This window comes from Pinus tabuliformis, chromosome J, assembly GCF_031772625.1.
Source record: "Pinus tabuliformis cultivar Carrire ecotype Pingquan chromosome J, CPIR1, whole genome shotgun sequence".
NCBI lineage: Eukaryota > Viridiplantae > Streptophyta > Pinopsida > Pinales > Pinaceae > Pinus > Pinus tabuliformis.
Genome location: NC_142295.1, coordinates 1,407,608,016 through 1,407,631,196, shown reverse-complemented (window position 1 = coordinate 1,407,631,196; position 23,181 = coordinate 1,407,608,016). Strand labels below are relative to the sequence as shown.

General features: G+C 40.9%; 1 protein-coding gene and 1 long non-coding RNA gene across 3 annotated transcripts in view; one reads left to right on the top strand and one right to left on the bottom strand.

The window, feature by feature from the left end:
- LOC149232621 (uncharacterized) overlaps window positions 1-23,181 on the bottom strand; it is a 74,060-nt gene that overhangs the window by 42,449 nt on the left and 8,430 nt on the right. The gene's annotated exons all lie outside the window — the stretch shown is intronic.
- LOC149232622 (beta-amylase-like) overlaps window positions 1-23,181 on the top strand; it is a 48,008-nt gene that overhangs the window by 20,183 nt on the left and 4,644 nt on the right. The window lies entirely within an intron of this gene.

Sequence of the window (23,181 nt, the reverse complement as noted above, 5' to 3'; positions counted from 1 at the left end):
AAAATCACAGATGGAGCAGGTCTGGCAATGAATAATGCTAAATCGCAGGTGGAGCAGGTCTGAGACAAGCGTTATGGACAGAGCGCAGTTATGGACAGAGGCAGTGGCAGTGCTCAGGACAGAGGGAGTTACGACTATTTTTAGAACCTGGGACCTGTGCTCTGATACCATGTCAGGCCAGGGTAACTCCAGACTTGGCAGAAAAAACTGATTGATGTATTTCATTAGGTAACTATTGTTTATATACATGAATGTGACTGATCAGTTCATCTTCTTGATGACTGTTCACATTCCGGGTACACCCAACCGCTGAGGATTAGGTGTCAACAAGAAATATGTTCCCAACATCAGAATGTTGATTTTTGATAGCTTGGGAGGTACTCCAAGCCCAGGGGTTCGGGGTTTGGAGCACCACAATAGGTCATTGTGGGCTTAGAACCCAAGGTTGGGGTTTTTCACCCATTGATGTTTGGGCCAAAACCATGCGGCATTTTCTACATGTGATGGATGGAGATGATAGAAAGCATTGAGGAGAATCCAACGCAACGAGAATCGTCAAAATCCGAGTTGTAGAAGATGAGTTATGAATTTTTTAATGAAACTGTGGGTTAATGTGGCACCTAATGGGAGGTCAGCTTGAAAATTTGCAGTGCCACAAGTCATTTTTTAATGCCACATTGATTTGTATATATAGGAGTGATGTTGGAGGTTATTCCTCATCCAAAATTAGCATCTTTCATGTGTAATATACCTTTGAGGCACCCGCGGGTTAGAAGGAGACCTTGCGAAGGAGAAAGGGCTATGTTTTAGGTTCCTTTTGTGACTATGAGGAGGACAAAGAGATCTTGGAGCTAGGCTACATTACAGGAGGACTATTTAAAGTCAATTGTGTGGGTATTGCAGGTCTGGAAGGAAGCTGCATTACTTGACAGAGTTCTAGGCTTGTTTGGATATGATTTGAGTGTGGACAAGCCTCTAAAGGAGGTGCCGCAGAGCTAAACAGGAGTCTGCGAGAGGGCCGAGTCCCTTAACTCAAGAAGAGGAGGGACCGAAGACTAGTTTAAACTTTAAAGGCTAGGAAATAGCCCAGACTTCAGCACATGAGGGCAGACCCTAATTGGAGGCTAGCCGCAGCTGTGAAAAGGTTGTTTGGACAATTTTGAGAGGGCTAACAGTTGCCCTAACCAAATAGTAGCTACAACAATATATCAGTCCAGGAAAAGGAGAAACGGGTATGTGTTTGTATGGTGTATTTGTGTTGAAAAGATGCTAGTTGGATAGAATTGTTTGCAGCCTGTGGGATCCAATTGGAAGGCTTGACTTGGTGGTTAGAAGCCTATCCTAGGAGCAGATTTCACAATGGATTTGTGACAGGTGGATTGGGCACCTTTGGACTGTTGGAGGGTAGCGTGTAGGTAGCCCAAAGTAGCCCTAGATCAACGTGACAAGGACATTGACAGTTGTGCATTGGGTGAAGAATTGAGCCTAATGTGTAGCTCTTTGATGGACGAAAGAAGCTACTAGATTGGTAGATTGGAGATTAGGTATTGATCTACCTAGAAGAGCAGATTGGATCAGCCTGTATTCATTGAAGCATAAGTGACTTGCAGTAGTGGTAGGTGGAAGCCCTCCTGGAGTCTCTATGTGTTGTTTCTTGATGGACTAAGGTGTAATGTCCCCAATTAATTAATATGGTTAAGAAGAATTTCCATTTTTGCAATTTTGACCATTGAGAGATATTTTGGCATTAGGACTTAGGAAAGGTGGATTAGGAGGACCCCACTTGGCTTTTTAAGAAAAGAAGGCTTCCAAACATTAGAAAAGGTAATAAATCAAAGTGCAAGTGGAGTGCAAGGGCCACTCCAAAGGGAATTCGTACCCCTTAGGAGAGTTCGCTTTGGCAGCTATTTACCAAGTAGTATGAATTAACTAGTTGTAGAGGGTGCTCACATTATTTGGGGCCAATTTTGGAAGGTTGGAATTAGGCCCAACCCTTTCTGGGTTTATTATGGAGAGACCAAGATTAGTTTGGCTAAATTTTCTGGGCACTCTAGCAAGGTCAAACAGGTGTCTCTTTCCAACCAAGAGCTATTGGTAATATTGTTCCATTTTGTGGGTTTTCTGGTTTGAAGAATTGGGACCAATTCCTTTCTTGGTCTTGTGGGAAAAATTAAGAGGAAGCTACAACATCAATTTTAGGGCAATCCGGGCATTCCAACAAGGGACTCGAACCACTTTCAGATAACAATAGTGACACAATTTTTGGGCCAACACAGAACCTGATTTCTAGGCACACATGGAAGGTTGAGAAAAAGAGTTTGAGGAGATCATCCGGGGAGTGGAGTTCATCATTTTTGGGGCAATTGGAAGGCTGCTTCAACACATTTCTAGACAGGTTGTATTTTCCAGCCAATTTGAGGAGGACATGGTATTTGGGGTCGATTTTCGGAGGTCAGGTATAGGCTAAACCCTTTCTAGGTTTATGTGGGTTTATTAAGAGGAGCTTGAGGCTAATTTTGCATAATTTTTTGAGCACTGGAGGTGGGACTTTCAACAGCATCTTTCCAACAGACAATGCAGTTTCCTGGGGTAGCGCAGGGCCTATTGGGGCAACTCACTCTCTCTTTTGGGTGTTGCATTTTCTCACCTGGGTCTTGTCAAGCTTGCCCTTGAGGCAAGCCCAGGTGCACTCCTTCCATACCATTGTACTCTTGCTCCATATATTTAATAAAACAACTCAGTTGCTTGGTATTTGTGGAGATTTCATGGGTGTTCACTGATTTTCGGAAATTTGGTGCTTGCATGTGTTATTTGCTTTGTATATCACTATTTTTCCTATTTCAGAACATTATATAAGGGGCAACTAGAGAGCAGACCGGAAGTAAAGGACTGACAGGATGAGATACGACATAGATGTTGAGCTTGTAGCGAGATTGTCATTGTATCTTGTATTCTTATACTTGTGGATAATTAAGGGCCATTATCCCTTGTACGGGAGCCTTAGACAGTTGTATTATATGTTGATTAATATAACGAAATTGGGTTGAAAAATTTGTAAAAAGTTGTCGATAATTGTGCATGTGTGATTTACTGTTGTTTATATTCCGTTGTGCAAAGTAGCTTTGTTGAGATTCTTGGTTTGGTAGCGTCAGAGATTTTAAGATTCTATCCTAGCACCAAGGTCGTGGAAATTTCAACATGGAACCAGAAGGTGTCTAAGCTACTTTGAGGTACAGTGAATCAGAGTGTGCACAACGAAATACAACTTAAGAGGGAGTTGGTCACATTGTAGGTGAAGGGTTCACTACAATGTCGAAGTTGCAGGTTGGTCTCCGATATGAGGACAGGTTGGAAGGGTTGTCCAACTATAGTCCTTGGAAGGAAAGGATCAAGTTGGTATTGCAAGTCAATAGGATCTAGGAGTTTGCCGAGAAAGAGATCAAGAAGCCAACTGACCCTAAGGAGCTGGAAGTGTACAAGGAATTAGATACGATAGCGAGATTGATCATCCTTGATGGTGTGAAGGATCCCCTAATACCTCATTTGTCTAAGAAGAACACTGCACATGAGATGTGGATGGCTCTTCAGAATTTGTTCCAGAATAAGAACGAGAATCAGGTTTTGGTATTGGAGGATAAGTTGAATTCCACCAAGATGATAGAGGGTGAAGGAGTGACTTTGTATCTGACGAGATTGTCTCAAGTCAAAGATGAGCTTGTTGTTGTTGGTGTGACTATTTCAGATTCTAATATGGTGAGGATTGCTTTGAAAGTTTGACCTCATTTGTCCAGGAAGAACACTGCACATGGGATGTGGATGACTCTTCAGAATTTGTTCTAGAATAATAATGAGAATCGGGTACTGGTATTGGAGGATAAGTTGAATTCCACCAAGATGATACAGGGTGAAGGAGTGACTTTGTATCTGACGAGATTGTCTTAGGTCAAAGATGAGCTTGTTGTCATTGGTGTGACTATTTCAGATTTTGATATGGTGAGGATTGCTTTGAAAGGGTTCACTGAGGAATGGAAGCCCTTCATCAAGGGGATCGTTTCCAGAGAGAAGTTGCCAGACTGGAATAGGTTGTGGGATGACTTCATTCAGGAAGAGTTGCGAGATGAGGATCTTCATCTGAAGAAGAAGGCTTTAGATGATGATGTGGCATTTGTAGCATGAATGAAGGGTAAGCAAAAGAAGCACTTGAATAAATTCAAGTGTTTTAACTGTGGCAAGATGGGTAATTTTTTGTCGAGATGTCTGATGAAGAAGAAGACAGGAGATGATGAGAAGAAGAAAGGGAAGCAGGTCGCCGGTGTTTCCACTTCTGTTGAGATAGACGCTCTCACCAGGGAGTTGGAGGAGGAGGACTTTGCTATGATCTCTCATTTCTCGTAGGGTACCATCGATGAGGATGGATGGTACGTGGACAGTCATGCGTCGAAACATATGACAGGGTCACAAGAGGTATTCAAGACTCTAGCTGAGTGGGAATCAAAGTTGTACATGGTGTTGGGCGATAAGAGTCTAAAGGAGATCCGAGGATCGAGAGTTGTGCCATTTAGAATGGAGACAGGACGAGTGATGCGGGTCCAGGATGTACTGTTTCCACCAGGACTCAAATATAGCATGATATCTGTCTCGATGATCGATAAGAAGGGGTTTGAGGTCTTATTCCAGGATGGAAAGGCAAGACTCAGACCCAGAGGCTCTAGCTCCACAGCTGTCGTGCTTGGAGTTAGAGATCATGGTCTATATAGGATGACGGGCAAGCCTATAGATGATGGAAAGAAGAAACAAGAGGACAAGGTGCAGATTCCAGAGAAGCAGGTCCAGGTGCAAGCTTCAAAGGGGCAAATCCAGGGTCCAGATTAGAAGGTCCAGGTTCTAGAGGCTCAAAGGGAGTCAAGTTCTAGAGGGAGTTTGCAGGTTCAGAGGGAGACTTTGCAGCCCAAGAAGAGAGTGTGGTCAGTGGGGAGTAAGGGTGCTTCAACATCTGCCAAGAAGGAATCATGGAGAGAATGGAAGTCAATTCAAGAGGAGAAGAAGAAGAAGCAGGATGCTTGCAATGACAACGACACTTCCGAGAGTGGTGTAGTCATACTACAAGGATTGATGTAGTTGTGAGCACCAGGAGTTGGGTGAGTGTTGCAAGTAGTGATGATGATGATGAGCTACTTCCTAGTCTTGGAAGTACCTCCCTCACTAAGAGGGAGTGTTGATTTTTGATAGCTTGGGAGGTACTCCAAGCCCTAGGGTTCGGGGTTTGGAGGTTGGAGCACCACAATAGGTCATTGCCTTGGAACCCAAGGTTGGGGTTTTGCACCCATCGATGTTTGGGCCAAAACCATGAGGCATTTTCTACATGTGATGGATGGAGATGATAGAGGGTGTTGAGGAGAATCCAACACAATGATAATTGTCAAAATCCGAGTTGTAGAAGATGAGTTATGAATTTTTTAGTGAAATTGTGGGTTAATGTGGCACCTAATGGAGGTTGGCTTGACAATTTGGAGTGCCACAAGTCATGTTTTTACACCAAATGGATTTGCATATATAGGAGTGACGTTGGAGGTCATTCCTCATCCAAAATGAGCATCTTTCATGTGTAATATACCTCTAAGGCAGCCACAGGTTAGAAGGAGACCTCACGAAGGAGAAAGGGTTATGTTTTAGGTTCCTTTTGTGACTGTGAGGAGGCCGCAGTGATCTTGGAGCTAGGCCACATTACAGGAGGACTATTTAAGGTCAATTGTGTGGGTATTACATTATTTGACAGAGTTCTGGGCTTGTTTGGATATGATTTGAGTGTGGACAGACCTCTAAAGCAGGGGCCGCAGAGCTGAACAAGAGTCTGGGAGAGGGCTGAGTCCCTTAACTCAGGAAGAGGAGGGATCGAAGACTAGTTTAAGGGCTAGGAAATAACCCAGACTTCAGCACATGAGGCAGACCCTAATCATTAGGGGAATTTTGAGGTCTAAAATGGGCCCCCTAAGGAAATTATAAAATAATAGTGAAAATAATAAAATAAGATTATATTACATCATCAAATTTTAGAGGGAAAAAATAAAAGGCTATATTTTCAACTTATCTCCCTATGGGTTTACTCAAATTTCGAGTGGAAACACTCGTTGGATGTATAATTTGATTCCTCATCCAAGGAGTACACATGTTGCATACTTTCGATGGACCCTGCTACACGAAAAATGAGGAATACATGAAAAACGTTACATTTTTTCGTGTATTTCTCATTTTTCGTGTAGCAGGGTCCATCATAAGTATGCAACATGGGTACTCCTTGGATGAGGAATTGAATTTTGCATCCAACGAGTACTCCCGCTCGAAATTTGAGTGGAAACTTAGGGAGATAAGTTGAAAATACAAGTTGAAAAAGTAGTTTTATTATTTTATTACTTTTTAATCTTTTTACTTTTTTATTCTAAAAATGGTGAATCATCCCCTTGGTTGACACCATCATCTTAAATCCTATTGGTTCTTATAAAGTTTATTTTGGTTGTACATTTTTCTTAGGAGGCCCATTTTAGACCTCAAAATTCCCCTAATGTGGAGGCTAGCCGCAACTGAGAAAAAGTTGTTTTGATAGTTTTGAAAGGGGTAATAGTTGCCCTAACCAGATAGGGCTATAGCAGTATATCAGTCCAAGAAAAGGAGAAACAGGTATGTGTTTGTATGGTGTATTTATGTTGAAAATATGCTAGTTGGATAGAATTGTTTGCAGCATGTGGGAGCCAATTGGAAGGCTTGAATTGGTGGTTAGAAGTCTCTCCTATGAGCAGATTTCACAGTGGATTTGTGACAGTTGGATTGGGCACCTTTGGACTGTTGGAGGGCAGCATGTAGGTAGCCCAAAGTAGCCCTAGATCAGCATGACAAGGACATTGACAGTTGTGCTTTGGGTGAAGGATCGAACCTAATGTGTAGCTCTTTGATGGACGAAAGAAGCTACTAGATTGGCAAATTGGAGCTCAGGTATTGACAGCCTAGAAGAGCAGATTGGATCAGCCCGTGTTCATTGAAGCAAAAGGGACTTGTAGCAGTGATAGGTGGCAACCCTCCTGGAGTCTCTATGTGTTGTCTCTTGATGGAATAAAGGGGCAACTAGAGAGCAGATCGGAAGCAAAGGATTGGCAGGACGAGATACAACATTGACGCTGAGATTGTCATTGTATCTTATATTCTTGTACTTGTGGATAATTGAGGGCCATTATCCCTTGTACGAGAGCCCTAGAAAGTTGTATTATATGTTGATTAATATAATGAATTTGGATTGAAAATTTTCTAGAAAGTTGTCGATAATTGTGCATGTGTGATTTACTCTTGTTTATATTCCATTCTGCAAAGTAGCTTTGTTGAGATTCTTGATTTCGTAGCGTCAAATATTTTAAGATTCTATCCTAACACCAGGGTCTTGGAAATTTCAACACAAAATATATCAGAGACAATTTTTCCTGTCTGCGGTCAATTGTAGTCAACTTCGATCAACGGTCAAATTTTAGTCAAACTTCCCAGTCGCATTGAGGAGGAGTTGTGTGAGCGCCTGAAGGGTTCTAGTCGCTCCCTTGAGCCTGCAAGCCAGTGACTTGGTCAAATTTGTCCTGTGACGAGCCAACAGTTGTAACCCAAAAACCCAAAAAACAGATGCGAGCCTCGGACCCTCTAATTTCAGACCTTTGCAAACTTCTTTTGTCGACCCAACCTCAAACCTGTGTGAACCAATCAATAAAGAAGAGAAGAAGAAGATGCTTGGTGATGTACAAATGAGCTTGAGGTCACTTGTATTTATAGGTTTCCAAGGGTGACCAATTTACCATTAGGGTCGACCTGTCCAAATGTGCATATGAGGGCTTTTCTTCGTAAGTACACTTTCCCTTGTCCAAATTTGATGATCTTTAGGTCGATTTTGGTACTCTCGAAAAGAGGAATTCAATGCAATCATCATATCCATCAAATAAGATGTCAAAAGAGGAATTTGACCTTAGTTGCATAATTTAACACAAGAAACTTCTCCTAGTTGAAATTTCTCCTCCATTAGAAAAGATTCAAATGAGCTTGCTATGTTGATTGATTTGCCTCTCACATGCCTGTCTATTTATATAGAGCTCTAATGTTAGTGGACACCCAAACAGGTGGCTCTTCACCCCCTCACTTATGGAGCCTACATGACAACTCAACATTAGACGAGAATTGTTAACCCCAGTAATAGGTAAAAAACCCATTAGTTAAACAATTCAAACCTACTCTATAAAATAGATCACTCCACGTAGGAGCTAGAAATGTGAGCACTGTGGAATATCTACCCCTAGCCAAATCAGCGTGGCCCCATGGGTGAATGTATCAATCTCTTTTAGTCAAATCAGCATGACCCCATGGAAGATGTTTGCCCCTAGGCCATTCACCCTTGGCCAAATCAGCATGGATTCTTTGGGTGAATGTATCATTCCCCCACTAGTCAAATTAGCATGACCCCATGGGAGAATCTCTGCCCGATGTTGCAAAAACATCGGCAAGATATTTTATCCCTAATCATTTATGACCACATAGGTACCCAAATCTAGCTCTCAAATACTAAGTATAATGGTTCAAAATCTAATTGTTAAGGGTGTTCCACATGGTGCAGCATCTTTTGTTCACAAAAAAAAATATGATTGTAACTCTAGGAGAAATAGAAATATCGACATATGACTAGTCCATTTGTATACTTCCTCCAACATCTACGGCCCATTTTCTAGATAACAACATGCCCCACTTAACTGGGAATCAATTATTACAACATCCATCGTTATAATTTTCTTCAAGCATACTTGTAAGTACACTTCCAAAATTTTGATCACCCTACATACCTACACTTCCGCAAATCCAATGCTTGCATGTCAAGCTATTTTGAGCCCCAATTCATTCATAATACCTAACGTCATGACATTAGTTGATGCTCCACAATCAAGCATATAGTTGTATAAAATTAGGCCATTTACCATTAATGAAATATAAAAAGGCGCGGGATCTTCCTTTTTCCTTTAACTTAAACTCTAAACCATGAAAAAATAAGGACTTCATCTCCAAATAATCATGATGGTAGGAATTGGTGTCTAAGCCAAATCATCTTTCCTCACCCAAAAAGAAAAGAAGGAACTAATCAAACTTTTGAAAGGAAATAAAGGAATATTCAACTTGGGTAGTTGAAACTAGGGATCACAAGGAATCATGGCTGAAGGAATTGTCTCAAATTCAATGTGTTTAAAACTATGGGCTGGACTAATGTCTTAAAGGAGAAGGAAAGCCTTATTGATCGAGCACTCATTAGGAGGAGATAAAAACACCCAAAAGAAATTAGCACTATGTTAAGATAAAGAAGAACATATACCTTGATACAAGATAGTTGTTTGACAAGTAGCTCAAATTCACCACTACCTTGGAGAAAGTAGAGAAGGTCAACAAAGAACCCCTATAGGATAAATCTACATGACTGAAAGGTTTAACTACTAAATTCTACAAGCTTGTGGCAGAGAAGGTGGCTCTTATTTTGAAGGAAATAATCCAATAAGTATAGGAAATATTTATACTGATCCCTCCATTAACTCAGCATTCATTGCTCTAATTCCTAAAAGCAAAGCATTTGCTCATACTAATGACTGGCAACCACCATCGCTATGGAATGTGAGCTATAGGATTATACGGGAAGTGATACTAAGAAAACGCATGATTTTATAAGGGAATTGACTTTAAAAAATCACATGGGTTCTAAACCAAGAAGGATGGCTTTCGACAATGTCATAGTAGTGGGGGAAACATTCCATTCTGCAAGGATCGTGAAGATGAAAGTATGTTCTTGAAGATAGATATGGAAAAGGCTTATTTTAGGTTCAAATAGGACTTCCTCATAACTATTCTCTGTGAAATTTTTAAAACTGTTGCAGTTAATCAGGTTTTTATTCACCTATCTTCAAATACTGAATAAACACTACTGCAACCTCACCAAAATTAAATCACAAGAACTGAGAAAATATCACACACACAAAAGAATAAACACTGATATTTTTGAACAAATTATCCCTGGAAAAACACCAATGTGGGGAAAACTGGTTCTACAGATGAGTATTTTGTTATGCTTCAGTGATAATTGAAATCCCATACATTATTTGCCGTAATATTAGCAAACCTCTGAAAATTTATTTTCTTCACTTTTGCTAGATGATCTAACCTCTTGGAAGCAATTTGGCCCTCCTCTGGAAACCTGGATAAATCCACACATGCAGCCTTGGTAGATAACTCAGCCTCCTTTGGCAATTCGCACTTCCTGGCATAATATCATGGCCTCCACTGGAAAATCGAACTCTACAGGAAAGAATGAATCCTCTCCTGCAAATCAACTCTCTGTGGGAATTTCGTTCTTCTTCTAGTAACTCATCCTCCTCAGTCAATTTGCACCGCCACTGGGAAACTTGGCTTTTGCAGATAAAATCGATCTCCTTTGTCACTAAGAATCTGCAAATCGCTGTGAAGAAATCTCTCTAGCAACTTGATCTTCAATCACGGTTGAAATCAACTATTGGTGTCCTCCACGCTATCATTGCACCCTTGCTCTCACTGTAATTCATTATATCTCCAAAAGCCCCATTGATCCCCTCTTATAATCCCTTGTTGAGAAATCAACGGCCACGATCTATTGACAATCAATGGCTAAGATCATCTTGACTTCATTCAATCACTTTTCTAGAAGTCACTAGAGAGAAATCAATTTGTCTCAATTAATCCCGATTAATTAACCACTTTTCCAAAAGCTAAAATTAGGAAAATAATTAAATTGGCTAATTAAATCTAATTAAGGCAATTTTCTTTTTCTAGTTATTGGAGATAATTAATCCATTTGTGTTTCTAGCCTCATAGACACCACCTAAGACAAGAGCACCTATCCAAGCTACACAAACTAACACTCCCTCTTAGCGAGGAAGGTGTTTTGCATAACACCCAACTTATCTCTAAAGATGAATCTTGCCTTCCCCAAGGCCTTCATCAGAATTTATGCTACTTGCTTATTTGTAGGTATATATTGTAGCTTAACTATCCTTCATTGTACACAATCCCTGATGTAGTGATACCTGATGTCTATATGCTTAGACCTATCATGAAACACTGGATTCTCAGATAACCTGATGCAACTCTGATTGTCATTGTGTATCACTGTCATCTCAATCCTCTGAACAAACAAGGCTATCGGCAGCTTCCAAAGCCATATGGCCTCATATGTCGCCATGTTAATTGCTATGTATTCTTCCTCTGCAAAACTCAGTGCCACGAACTTTTGCTTCCTATTGTACCAAGAGACAACTCCTGATCCCATGTTGAAGCAACACCCTGAAGTGTTTTTCCTGTCCACTGTACTACCTACCCAATCTACATCAGTATAGCCCACTAACCTGAGATCGTATCTAATCCCATACTCGATTGTACCATGCAAATACCACATCACATGCTTTATTGTTGTCCAATGCACTCTCTTCGGTTCAACCATGAAATGACTGAGAGAGTTTACTGCAAAGGATATATCTAGCCTAGTGTTGACCAAATACATGAGAGAGCCAATCAATTGCCTGTATAAGGTGGGGTCTACATCCTTCTCCCTAGATGCATCTATCTTCCTCCAATTTGTGATCATGGGTGTAGACATGGCTCTGTAATCCTCCATCCTAAACCTTCTCAAGATCTCGATGCAATATTTCCCTTGCCTAAGGAAAATCTCTCCATTTGTCTGCCATACCTCCATGCTTAGAAAGTAGTGCATAAGCCCCAAATCCTTCATTTCAAACTCTACTACAAGGTCTCTCTTGCACTCCTTTATGACCCCAGTGAACCTGTTAGAAACAAGTCGTCCACATACAAAACAGGAATGAGAATCTCACACCCAACCACCAAGTAGTAGAGGTTTGCATCCGCCTCACTCTTCATGAAGCCCATTCCCTATAAGTATCTATCAATGCGCTCATACCACACCATGGGAGCCTACTTGAGCCTATACAAAGCTCTCTTCAATCTGCACATGTTGGTCTCACTGTTGTGTGCGACAAATCCCTTTGGTTGTTCTATGTATACCTCCTCTTCCAAGTCACAATTAAGGAACATCCTCTTGACATCCATTTGATGGATCTGCCATCCCATCTATGTTGCAAGTAAGGTCACAATTCATATACAAGTATACCTGGCCACGGGAGCGAATGTATGCCCATAGTCTATTCCCTCCTTTTGAGATAACCCCTTGGCCATGAACCTTACCTTGTATTTCTCGATGCTGCCATCTGCATCATGCTTGATCTTAAAGATTCAGCTTCATCCAACCACCGCCCTATCTGTTAGCCTATGCACAACTTCCCACACATCGTTCTACATGATTGAGGTATACTCCTCAACCATAGCATCTCACCACACCTGGTGTTGTCTAACCTCTTGATAGTTCGAAGGCTCACTATATACCAACTAACTAACCAATGCCATGTACCTAGTGTACCTTTCTAGTTGTCTCTGTTATCTACTGCTCGTCCTGGGAGCTCCAACAAACTCCTGAGCATCCTTATGTGTCTATTGAACTTCACAGTTCCTCCTACCAACTGTAGAGGATGGAATGTCAATCTCCATGTCCTCTTGATGCATCTCTCAGATCTGCTACATCTACTGCTCCATTGTCTGCGAACTCTCAGTAACTCCTACACCTGTACTCGCACTGGTAATTGTGCTCGTGCTCTATTGCCCTTGATCTCGTTGCTCAATCCTTGGAGCTTTTGCTGGTTGCTCACTCTAATCATCTATTGGAAAATCTCTGGACCTCTTGTATGCCTTGTCCTCCATGAACTTGACATCACGCCTGACAATAATCCTCCTGGCCCCTGGAATAAATATCTGATATGCCTTTGAGGTCTCGTTGTACCCCACAAAGTACCTCCTCTTTGCAGTCTTATCCAACTTGGAATGTGTGTCCCCTAGAATGTGACAATATGCTAAGCTACCAAATATCCTTAAGTGGCTGACATTTGGCTTTTCCCTTGTGAACACCTCCTCTGGTGTCATCTTTCCCAATGCCTTATGTGGAACCCTATTTTGTATATATATTGTCATACTGCATGCCTCTACCCATAAGTAATGTGGCATATCCTGGTCATACAACATAGCCTTCACTGCCTCCAATATTGAACAATTCTTCCTCTCAGCAACCCCATTTTGTTGTGGGTTGTAAGGAATCCTCCAATCTATCTTAATTCCTTCCCTAGTATAAAACTCCTAGAACTCTTTCCCTGTGTACTCGCTTCCATCGTCTAACTGAAGAACCTTCACCTTCCTTCTTGTCAAATTCTCCATGAGCTTTGAACTCTTGGAAACGATTGAAGACCTCATCCTTGGTCTTTAAGAAGTATATCCAAGTCATCTTGAAGAAATCATTGATAAAAGTAACGAAGTAATCATATCCTCTAAGAGACTTCGTCGACATCGATCCACATATATTTCAGTGTACTAGATCAAGAACTCCCTTGGATTTGGTGTCATTCCTTGGAAAATCTTTTTTCGCAAACTTCCCCAACACACACACCCTACATACATCAATGCTTTGTGCTCACTCTGGAACACCTGTCACCATCTCACAAAGCAATTTGAGTGCTCCTTAATGAATATGTCCCATCCTCCTACGTCGTAGCTCTCCCTAATCTCTAGGATCCCTACTGCTCTCCCGTGCCTTCAAAGTATCAAATTGCAACCTGTAAAGTCGGTTACTCCTAACTCTAATAGCTATGGATGATTTCCAATCCTTGTGCGCCCCTCTAAAGAGTGCATTGTACCCTTATCCTGAAGGATAGATATGGAAATCATGTTCATGCCCAAGCCAGGCACATGCAATACATCATGAATGGGTATTGGCTTGCCAGCCTCCCGCTAAAATAGAACAGTCCTTTTCCTAACTAGATTGCACTTGGACTTGTTCCCCATCTGAATCTGGAAACTGATGTCCTCCTCCTTGTCGCTGGAGAAGTACTTCCTAACTCCTGTCATATGGAATGACGCCCCATTGTATATATACCAAACACCCTGTGAGGTTGAGCTAGTCAAGCAAGCTATGAGTGTGAACTCCTATTCCATCCTGCTAGAGAGCTCATATGCACTTGTTGAAGCTATTGTCTGCTTCTTTCCCTTCTTTTTGTTTTTTTTTTCCTTTACAGGCAATTGCTAACATAGTGGCCAAACTCATGATAGCCGTAGCATTTGACCTTAGAAAGGTCCTTCTTCTTCTCACCTTTTGGGTTAGGTCCTTTGCTAGACCCTTTCTTCGCTTTCCCTTTTCCAACTAGGGCCACATTTTCCAGTTGCTCCTCACTTTTCTGCACCTTACTGTTGTTCCCATTGACAAGAATAAGTCTAAACTCCTCTTGAGTGGAACTGCTCCACAGTCAATCGTAGCTCAATAAGGTGTCTCGTCCATTGACGACTTGAACAAAGACACCCCACTGCTTAGTAAACCCATTCAAAGCTATTCGCACTAGCTCATCATCATCCGGTTTATCTCCAACAGCTGCTAACTTGTCCTTGACAAATCTGAGCCTAGTGAGATAGCTAACTAAGTCTTCACCCTTATTCATCTGAGTGTTCCTCAACTTCTCTCTCAGAATCAACAACCTGTTCCTGGTAGCATCTCATGCAAATTTAGGACATCCCACATCTTCATCGTTGTGTCCATTTCTATATGGAACAATGTGATCCTTAACACCATCAAGGGTTATCCTCCTCACTTTGGCATCCTCCTTATATGCAAGAATTTTTTATGGATATATAGGTACTGCTACAACACTGGTCACATATTCCTTGAGACCATTCTCTTCCAGCAACAAAGAAATTATGGCTTTCCAGACACGAAAGTTTGAAGCTCCATCCAATCTGTCCTAATCTCTCAAGCCTGTTGAAGCCATTTCTAAAAAACCCTCAGAAAATATAGCAAATCCCAAATAAATCTGAAGAAGTTGAACTAGGTTTTATAAACCATCAATTTTCTCTTCCTATGCCTGTGCTGAGTTTCTTCTGCCCTTAGATCCACTTTGATACCATGTGAAATTTTTAAAATTGTTGCAGTTAATCTAGTTTTTATTCACCTACCTTCAAAATATTATTTGTCTTTTGTAAATTATATATGACAAATATTGAATAAAACACTACTGCAACCTCACCAAAATTAAATCACTGGAACTGAGAAAATACCACACACAAAATGATAGACACCGATATTTTTGGACAAATTGTCCCTAGAAAAACCCCAGTGTGGGGAATAACAGTTTTGTAGATGAGTATTTTATTATGCTTCAACAATTCTGTAATTGAAATTACATACACTATTTTCCGTAAAATTAGCAAAACTCAGGCAAATTATTTTCTTCACTTTTGCTAGATGATCTGACTGTGAAAATTCCAAACTGGAATCCTATTGCAGCAACTGGAAATTATTCTCCTAATTGTTAATTTAATTTAACAATTTATTTGTTGTTTGCTACAACAAATACTGAATAAATCACACTGCAATCTACACAAATAAAATTGCGGAAGAATAAACACTGGAAGAAATGCTAGCACACACATAAAATAATACAACTATTTTTGGACAAAAGTCCCCGAAAAAACCCAACTTGGGAAACCGGTGCAACAACTGAGGGTTTTATTATTAAGCAACAGTGAAATAATCTAAGTACAATCTGGATGTCAAATACTGGCAATCCTACAGAGAAAATACTAGCAAAAATCTAGTGAGGAAATTTCCTCACCCCACAGGCAAATCCGGGCTCTGACCTTAGCTCCAAGTGAGTCGTCCAAACTGGCTCTACGCAGCTACTGCGTCACCCTAGCGCAGTCCCTTCTGCACTCAGTTTGAATCAACCTCTCCTCAAGTCATTTGGTCTGCAGCTGTCTGGGAAAGTGTCTCTCTTGGCCTCCGGAACCGCTGTCCAACTTCTGGCACTGAAACGTGTCTTTCCCTAGCAAAATCAAAACTACCTCTAGAGGCTACTACATTGCCTCAATGTCATCCTCTCTGTGGCTCTTCTGCTTCTCTACAAATGTACTCACCAGATCTGGAATACTTCCTCCAACTTCATTGTCTCTGCCCCTCTCTCACTACTTCGATCTCAAGCTCTCTCTCCAGCAACTGACTATTGCCAATGTTCCACCAAGGTTCCGGGACGAGGGGCGAGGGAGCGAGGGGGCACGGGAGCGGCCTATTCAAAATCTCCCTACCATTTTTTAGGAAACGTGGGGGAGCGTCAGGGTCTTAAAAATTTATAAATATAAAATATAATTTATTAATTGAGTCCACTATGACAATTTGGTTTGAATTGAAAAGCTGCAAAGCATGATCATTGATATGAATATCATTTGACATTATCCAAATTTATAATATCATATAAAATAATAAATTTAAAATTCTAATTTATAATCATACATCAATGATCATACATTATGATTAAAGTTTAAAGTTTAACTGATTTTCAACTGATAATATTAATATATGAATAGCCTATTTGGCAATGCTTCCATAGGACTAGCCCATAGGTCTGATATACCTTCACAATTCTGTTTTAGATACTACTAACCTAGAGAAGAAGTCTAAAAGAAATCATTTTTGGAACTTGGACTAAACGGAACCTGGATGCTTTTTCCACAGGTAAAGACCAGTCACCATAGGCCTAATATAGTAATAGGCTGATTGTCTATTGTTTATTCAGTTCCCAGGTAACCATTGCGACAACCATAACCTTGTGCCATAGATTTTTCCTTCGGCAATCTCATGCAAAAAATGATAGACACGTAAGTGGAAGTTACTTTCTTCTTTTCATGTTGTTAGACTGCTTAGTTAGTTTCCATTTTACAAATCCTGCTGGTTTCTTTCTTTGAGCGAATGTATATTTTGAACCCTTTAAGTTCTCATGGGATCAAAATTAGATGTTAGGGCAGAATTTTGAGAAATCATATAGGAAAGTAGTTGGGTGGCTGGTGGAATATTAACATTCTGTATTTTAATCGGGTCTTATTATATCAACAATATTATATTTCAGTCAGGTCTCATCAACACAACGCATGGTAGTCAAGGAGGCAGTCTTTTAAGTTTTTACAAGTCGGATTTTTCACCCATACTTGTGGTTAATTGGTTCCTGGAAACAAAATAGTCAGATCCACTTTTCAGAACATGTGACAGTAGGCTCTTTTCCTAAACCTACTATCACCATGAACGGGGAGAGCCCATATTGAACCGATTCAAGGTCTTGGTTTTCCTAGCTTGCACTTTCAACAAATTGTATTAATTCACTAACTTTTTTTAGGTAATTTACCTTTTGTATACAATTCCTAATACAATCAATAATGATACAGGCACTGTTTATTAAATATACTATGCAATTTAATTTGAGATCTTCCTAACTTAGTGGCAAAAGAAGCCATTTTTGGGGACGTGGACTTAAACTGCCTGTCTTTCCATAGATCTAACCCATTGGACTGATATAGCTTAACAATCCTATTTCAGATCTTGCCAACCTAGTGTAAAAAATATTTAAATAAGTCATTTTTGGCACTTCAACTCAACCTGAGAGGCTTGTTAATTACCAAACTAGTTCTTAACATAAAACTTTAAGTTACTACAGCGAAGCTCTAGAGCGAGGGAATTTATTAAATTATTTTTCTGTTTCATGGATTCCATCGTGGAATTGCAAAGGGTCATGACTCATTACAATATATACACATTAAGAAGCTGCATTCAACTCACACTCTTCAACACAGTCAGGACTCAAGTTTGGTTGACACTACTCTGAGACAAACGCTGTGATGATTGTCCAAAAGCATTCTTACGCAGTTACGTAGGCGGTAGTGGAAAAAGCTCATGAAATGAACTGTTACTAACCTGTTAAGTTGTAGCAGTCCGCTCCTCGCACGCAGGCTGCTAGCACGATGCCTGAAGGGAGGTGCTACTCGCACGATGCTCGATGGGAGCTGTCAGCTGCCGCTTGTAGGAAGCTTGACCAGAGGGAGGGAGGAGTTCTGGAATGATGAATCCGAACAATGAAATCCAACGCTGTGAGTGGAGTGCTCAACGAACTTGCAAAGGCTGTGAGTGTGTTGTTCATGGTTCAGGGTGCCGGTTTTATAACATGAAACAACGATTTTCCAAAACCCTAAATGTTAATTAACTCTTAATTAAAGATTAAGTTCAGCGTTTAGTTAATTAAAATGGTTTTTAATGCATTAAAGGTGTGCCACGTCCCCCCTCGTCCCCCCACGTCCCCTCTCGCCCCCCCTCGTCCCCCCACGTCCCCTCTCGCCCCCCCTCGTCCCCCCACGTCCCCTCTTGCCCCCTCTCGTCCCCCCATGCCCCCCCACATCCCCCCACGTCCCCTTTTTCGAAAACGCCCCCTCAGGGAAGGGAAACGTTTCCCTGGCATGTCCCCCTGAGTTTCCTCCATTTTGGGAGCGTGGGGAAACGTCCCCTACTCGTCCCCAAGTCCCCGGAGCGCGGGGGAGCGAGGAAACTAGACCCCTAGGGGGGGGGGGGAGTCCCCGTGGAACATTGACTATTGCTATACTCTGGAAATCGATCTGCTCAAATCGAACCTCTCAAGTGTCTTCTCCATCACTACATCGACCTCCTCTTATAATCCTCTGTTGGAGCACCAACAACCAAGATTAAAACTTAATCAATGGCAGGATCATCTCTGGATCGATCCGTGTGAGTTTCTAAATCAATCACGCCTTGACTCAATTAATACTGATTAATTAACCATATTCCCTAAGTTTAGACTTAGGAAATATTTAAAAATTGTCTAATAATCTAATTAAGTCATTTCTAGGTGGAATTTCCATAAATTATTTATGGGTTTTGGAGATCTCCTGTATTCAAGCCTCTCCACAAAATTTCAAGGCTAGAACACATCTAATGCTATAAAAAACTAACACTAACCTCCTAGAACAATTCGGCCTCTCTGGAACCCTGAATAGATCCACACGTGTGGACCTAGCAATTAACTCAGCTTCCTATGGCAATTCGCACTTCTTGACAAAATATCACGACCTCCATTAGAAAATCGAATGGTACTAGCAAAATCAATCTCTGTCCTGCAAATCAACTGTCTAGGTATCTCATTCTTCCTCTGGCAACTCGACCACTTCAGTCAATTTGCAACTCAACCACTTCAGTCAATTCACACCACTGCGGGGAAACTTGGCCTATGTAGATAAAATAGATCTTCCTCTATCACTGAGAATATGGAAATTGTTGTGAAGAAATCTGTCTCTGGCAACTCGATCTTTAATCACCATTGAACTCAACTGTTGGTGTCCTCCACGCTATCATTGTGCCCTCACTCTCACTGCAATTCCTTGTGTCAACAAAAGCCCCATCGATCTCCTCTTATAATCTCTCGTCAAGCAATCAACAACCACGACCTATTCACAATCAATGGCTAAGATCATCTTGACTTCATTCAATCACTTTTCTAGAAGTCACTAGAGAGAAATCGATTTGTCTCAATTAATCCCGATTAATTAACCATTTTTCCTAAGTTAAACTTAGCAAAATAAATAAACCGGCCAATTAAATCTAATTAAGATAAATTTCCTTAGAAACTTTTTCTAAGTATTGGAGATAATTAATCCATCTGTGTTTCTAGCCTCATAGGCACCACCTAAGACTAGAATACCTATCTAAGCTACACAAACTAACATTCTCAAAGTAAAACGACTTTACCGACATAACATTCTTTGGCCTTGGAGTGTTTTTTGCACTAATAACATTTTTATTCTGGCAAATAGGGAACCTGCCCAATTCTCTACTGCATCTAGAGTGATTCACCATCGCTTTCCTATGTCTCCTTTATTTTATATCATTTTGTTCAAAGTTATAAGGTTTGACCTAAATTGTAGACCAATTACTAGAATCGGGAACATTGAAGAGATTAGAGATGGCAAATCTATTTCTCTTGCTCGCTAACTTCTCATAGACATTACCATGGGGTAGGTGTTTGAATGGGAGGTTGACCATTGGAAGAAAGCTTTAGTGATATACTATGGAGCTTCAAGTGCTACAGTTAATTTGCACATATTCAAGATAACTCTTAGCCAATGTTCAGCTATATCTCACCCAACGGTTAACTAATCATTGTAGGAGGCAGGGGAGAGACATCATTAGTTACTTGAGGGTTCCAATGGGTTTTAAGCCTATTAGAGTTCAAGATTGGATTCCATTTTTGGAGAAGATTGCATGTATTGGAAGCTTCACTAATAAGGTAATTAAACTTGGCAGGAAGTTTAACCGATCTGAAAGTCCCCTTAAGTCAAATGCCCAATCATCCAGTTAGAAAGAGGCTTGTCAAAAATATTTGCACATATTCAAGCTAACTCTCAGCCATTGTTCAACTATATCTCACCCAAAGGTTAAATAATCATTGTAGGAGGCAGGGGAGAGACATCATTAGTTAGACATCATTAGTTACTTGAGGGTTCCAATGGGTTTTAAGCCTATTAGAGTTCAATATTGGATTCCATTTTTGGAGAAGATTGCATGTATTGGAAGATTCACCAATAAGGTATTTAAACTTGGCAGGAAGTTTAACCGATACGAAAGTCCCCTTAAGTCAAATGCCCAATCATCCAGTTAGAAAGAGGCTTGTCAAAAATATTCTCAGATTATTTGTAGTTCCACCATGCATCAAGTAATTATAGGTTTGAACCATAAGCTGGCAACTTGTCAATGCTCCTATCCATCTTGGAGGTATGAGTCCAAGAACAATAACTATGGATTGTCCTAACAGTCCTCATTCTGATGAACAAAGAAAACATCAAAAAGGAAAAGCCTGAAAGGGGGTTACTGCAATTTGCAAAGAGAATGTGACTGAGAAAGATATTCCTGATAAAATTGGTCAAAATACTTATAGTAAATTGAAATCAAATCTATTATTGCTTCCATTAAGAAATCAATCATGGAGATGCTCATATCTTGATTGATCGAAGATGTACCAAGACTTTTCATTTGAGGCCTTTGTGAAAAGGAACAAATATTGGATAAGGAAGCCCCATATGATTATGAAGTAGAGCTAGTGGATGGCTACGAGACAAAATTGGGGCACATTTGTTCATCACATACCCATCTCCTTACAAGTATATATACACCATTAAGATTTTGTATATTAAGAAGATTACAAAGCAAAGTGTTGTCATGGGATACAACTGAATCTTTAATTACAATATTCGCCTTCATTATAGAGATTATACATTTCTATTTCTAAAAGATATAAGGATTAAGTAACAAGCTGATCTGAAAATCACTCGTGTGTGACCTCAGTTAAATAATTATTGTATGAAGGTATTACAGACTCATGTGCTGGTGTGTGTGTCTATGTTATTTTAGGCAACAGATCGATCAGATTGCAAAATCCACAAACACTGGAAAATGGAAAATAGTAAGGAAAACACAGTAAGCAAATGTAAGAACACAACAATTAATAAGGAGTTCACCCTATTCTCCAAGGCTACATCTCCGGTCCAGCTTTCAGTGGTGGCCTTCTTTTATTGTGTCTTTTAAGCAAAGAATTACAATGAGGAGCTCAATTTGAGTCTCCCGAAACAGAGAATGTTGGTAGGGTGGTTCTTGGATTCCCCAAGCCACTAGAGTGCACAGACTCTTTTCCTTACCAAATCTTGACCTCTCTGGTCTTTAATGGGAGGAGCCCAATGTGGTGCTCAATTCTCGACAGATCCTCTCAGGGATTGCTTGAACCTCTCAAGCTTTCTGTCTGCTCGATGTTGCCTATGGTCAGCTCGGCTCTCTGTTTTCTACTTCTTGCTTTATTGTCTTCTTTCTCACTTTCTCTGTCTTCGTTCTCTTCCTTTCTTCTTCTCTCGGTCTCTGTATTCTGTTCTGTGTCTATTCATGGCTTAAAGCCAATCTGTCCTCGACTGTTCGTTTCCTCTTCCGCCCCTTCGGTTCGCCTGCTGCTGTTTGTTTGGAGTTCCCTGTCTCTGCGTCATTGCCAACGTCTCACAGGGAGTGGCCACTTGTCCTCTCACGAACTGCGCCAGCTCTTCCTTAACGGTTCGGGTTTTTTAGTTACACTGTGGAATGACTCATCCGCCAACTTAGCGGTCAAATCGGACGTCAAATTCTTATGTGTCGCGGCTTAATCCCCTGTCAAATCTGGTTCCTCCATCAGGCGCAATCTCCATCGTCAGATCTGGAGCCCCCAGATCCTACGACATTCGCTCATTTCGCGCGATTGACTTGCTCGACCATTAGCGCACAATGAGAGGCGGTTTTCTCTCTCATCCGCCGGACACGCGTCGCGCAATGTATGGAATCGCTCGTTTTTCGCCAAATCCACTTACCGCCCGAGGATGCCTCCAATATACTACTGGTTTTGGAGCGCGGGTCTCGCCTTTCGCCTTAGCGCTTTCCCCACGGTTTCCCGGCTTCCATGTGACCGAGCGCTTCGGGGCCTTTCCTTCTCAAGGGGTTTTGCCCAGCGATGCGCGATTAGCGCTAATCGCGCATCAGAAATGGCCTTTGTTTCCCAATCCGGGCTTCCCAACTGCCAGTTTTGCCTCCTGCGCGGTCTCCATGGGCCTCGGTCAGCGCGCTTTGACCGAGGTCCTCGTCGTTCCTCGCTGGCTGCAAACTGCCACTGTCCAGAGGTCTTCCTAATCGCTCTTTATTCACAAATTCGAAATCTGTCCTGATTTGATACAGTCATGGCACTTTGATAATCTTCATGAATCCAATTCGGATCACAAGCTGTATGGAGTTAAAATTATTTGCATATTTCTCTTCTTTAAGTTTTAAAAGAGAAAGTTCTTATGTTTTCTTGTAATTACAAAGGAAAAAAATAATACAGAAGAAAATCAAAATGTGTATATATAGTTTAAGTTACTATTTCACTGTTTTCAAGATGTTTTCATAGAATCACCTTCCATTTTTCCTTGAAGGAGAGATGTGGGCCATCCTCTTCAGCTTGAGGGTACTCAACCAACTCACAGAACTTGCAACAAACTTAGCCAGTTTGACTAGAATTAAAGAAACATGTGTTTAGGTCTGTTTTCACTACTAGAGGTGGTTGTTTTGAATTCTCAGTGATTCCGTTTTGAATTCTTGGTGATTCCGTTTGGTTT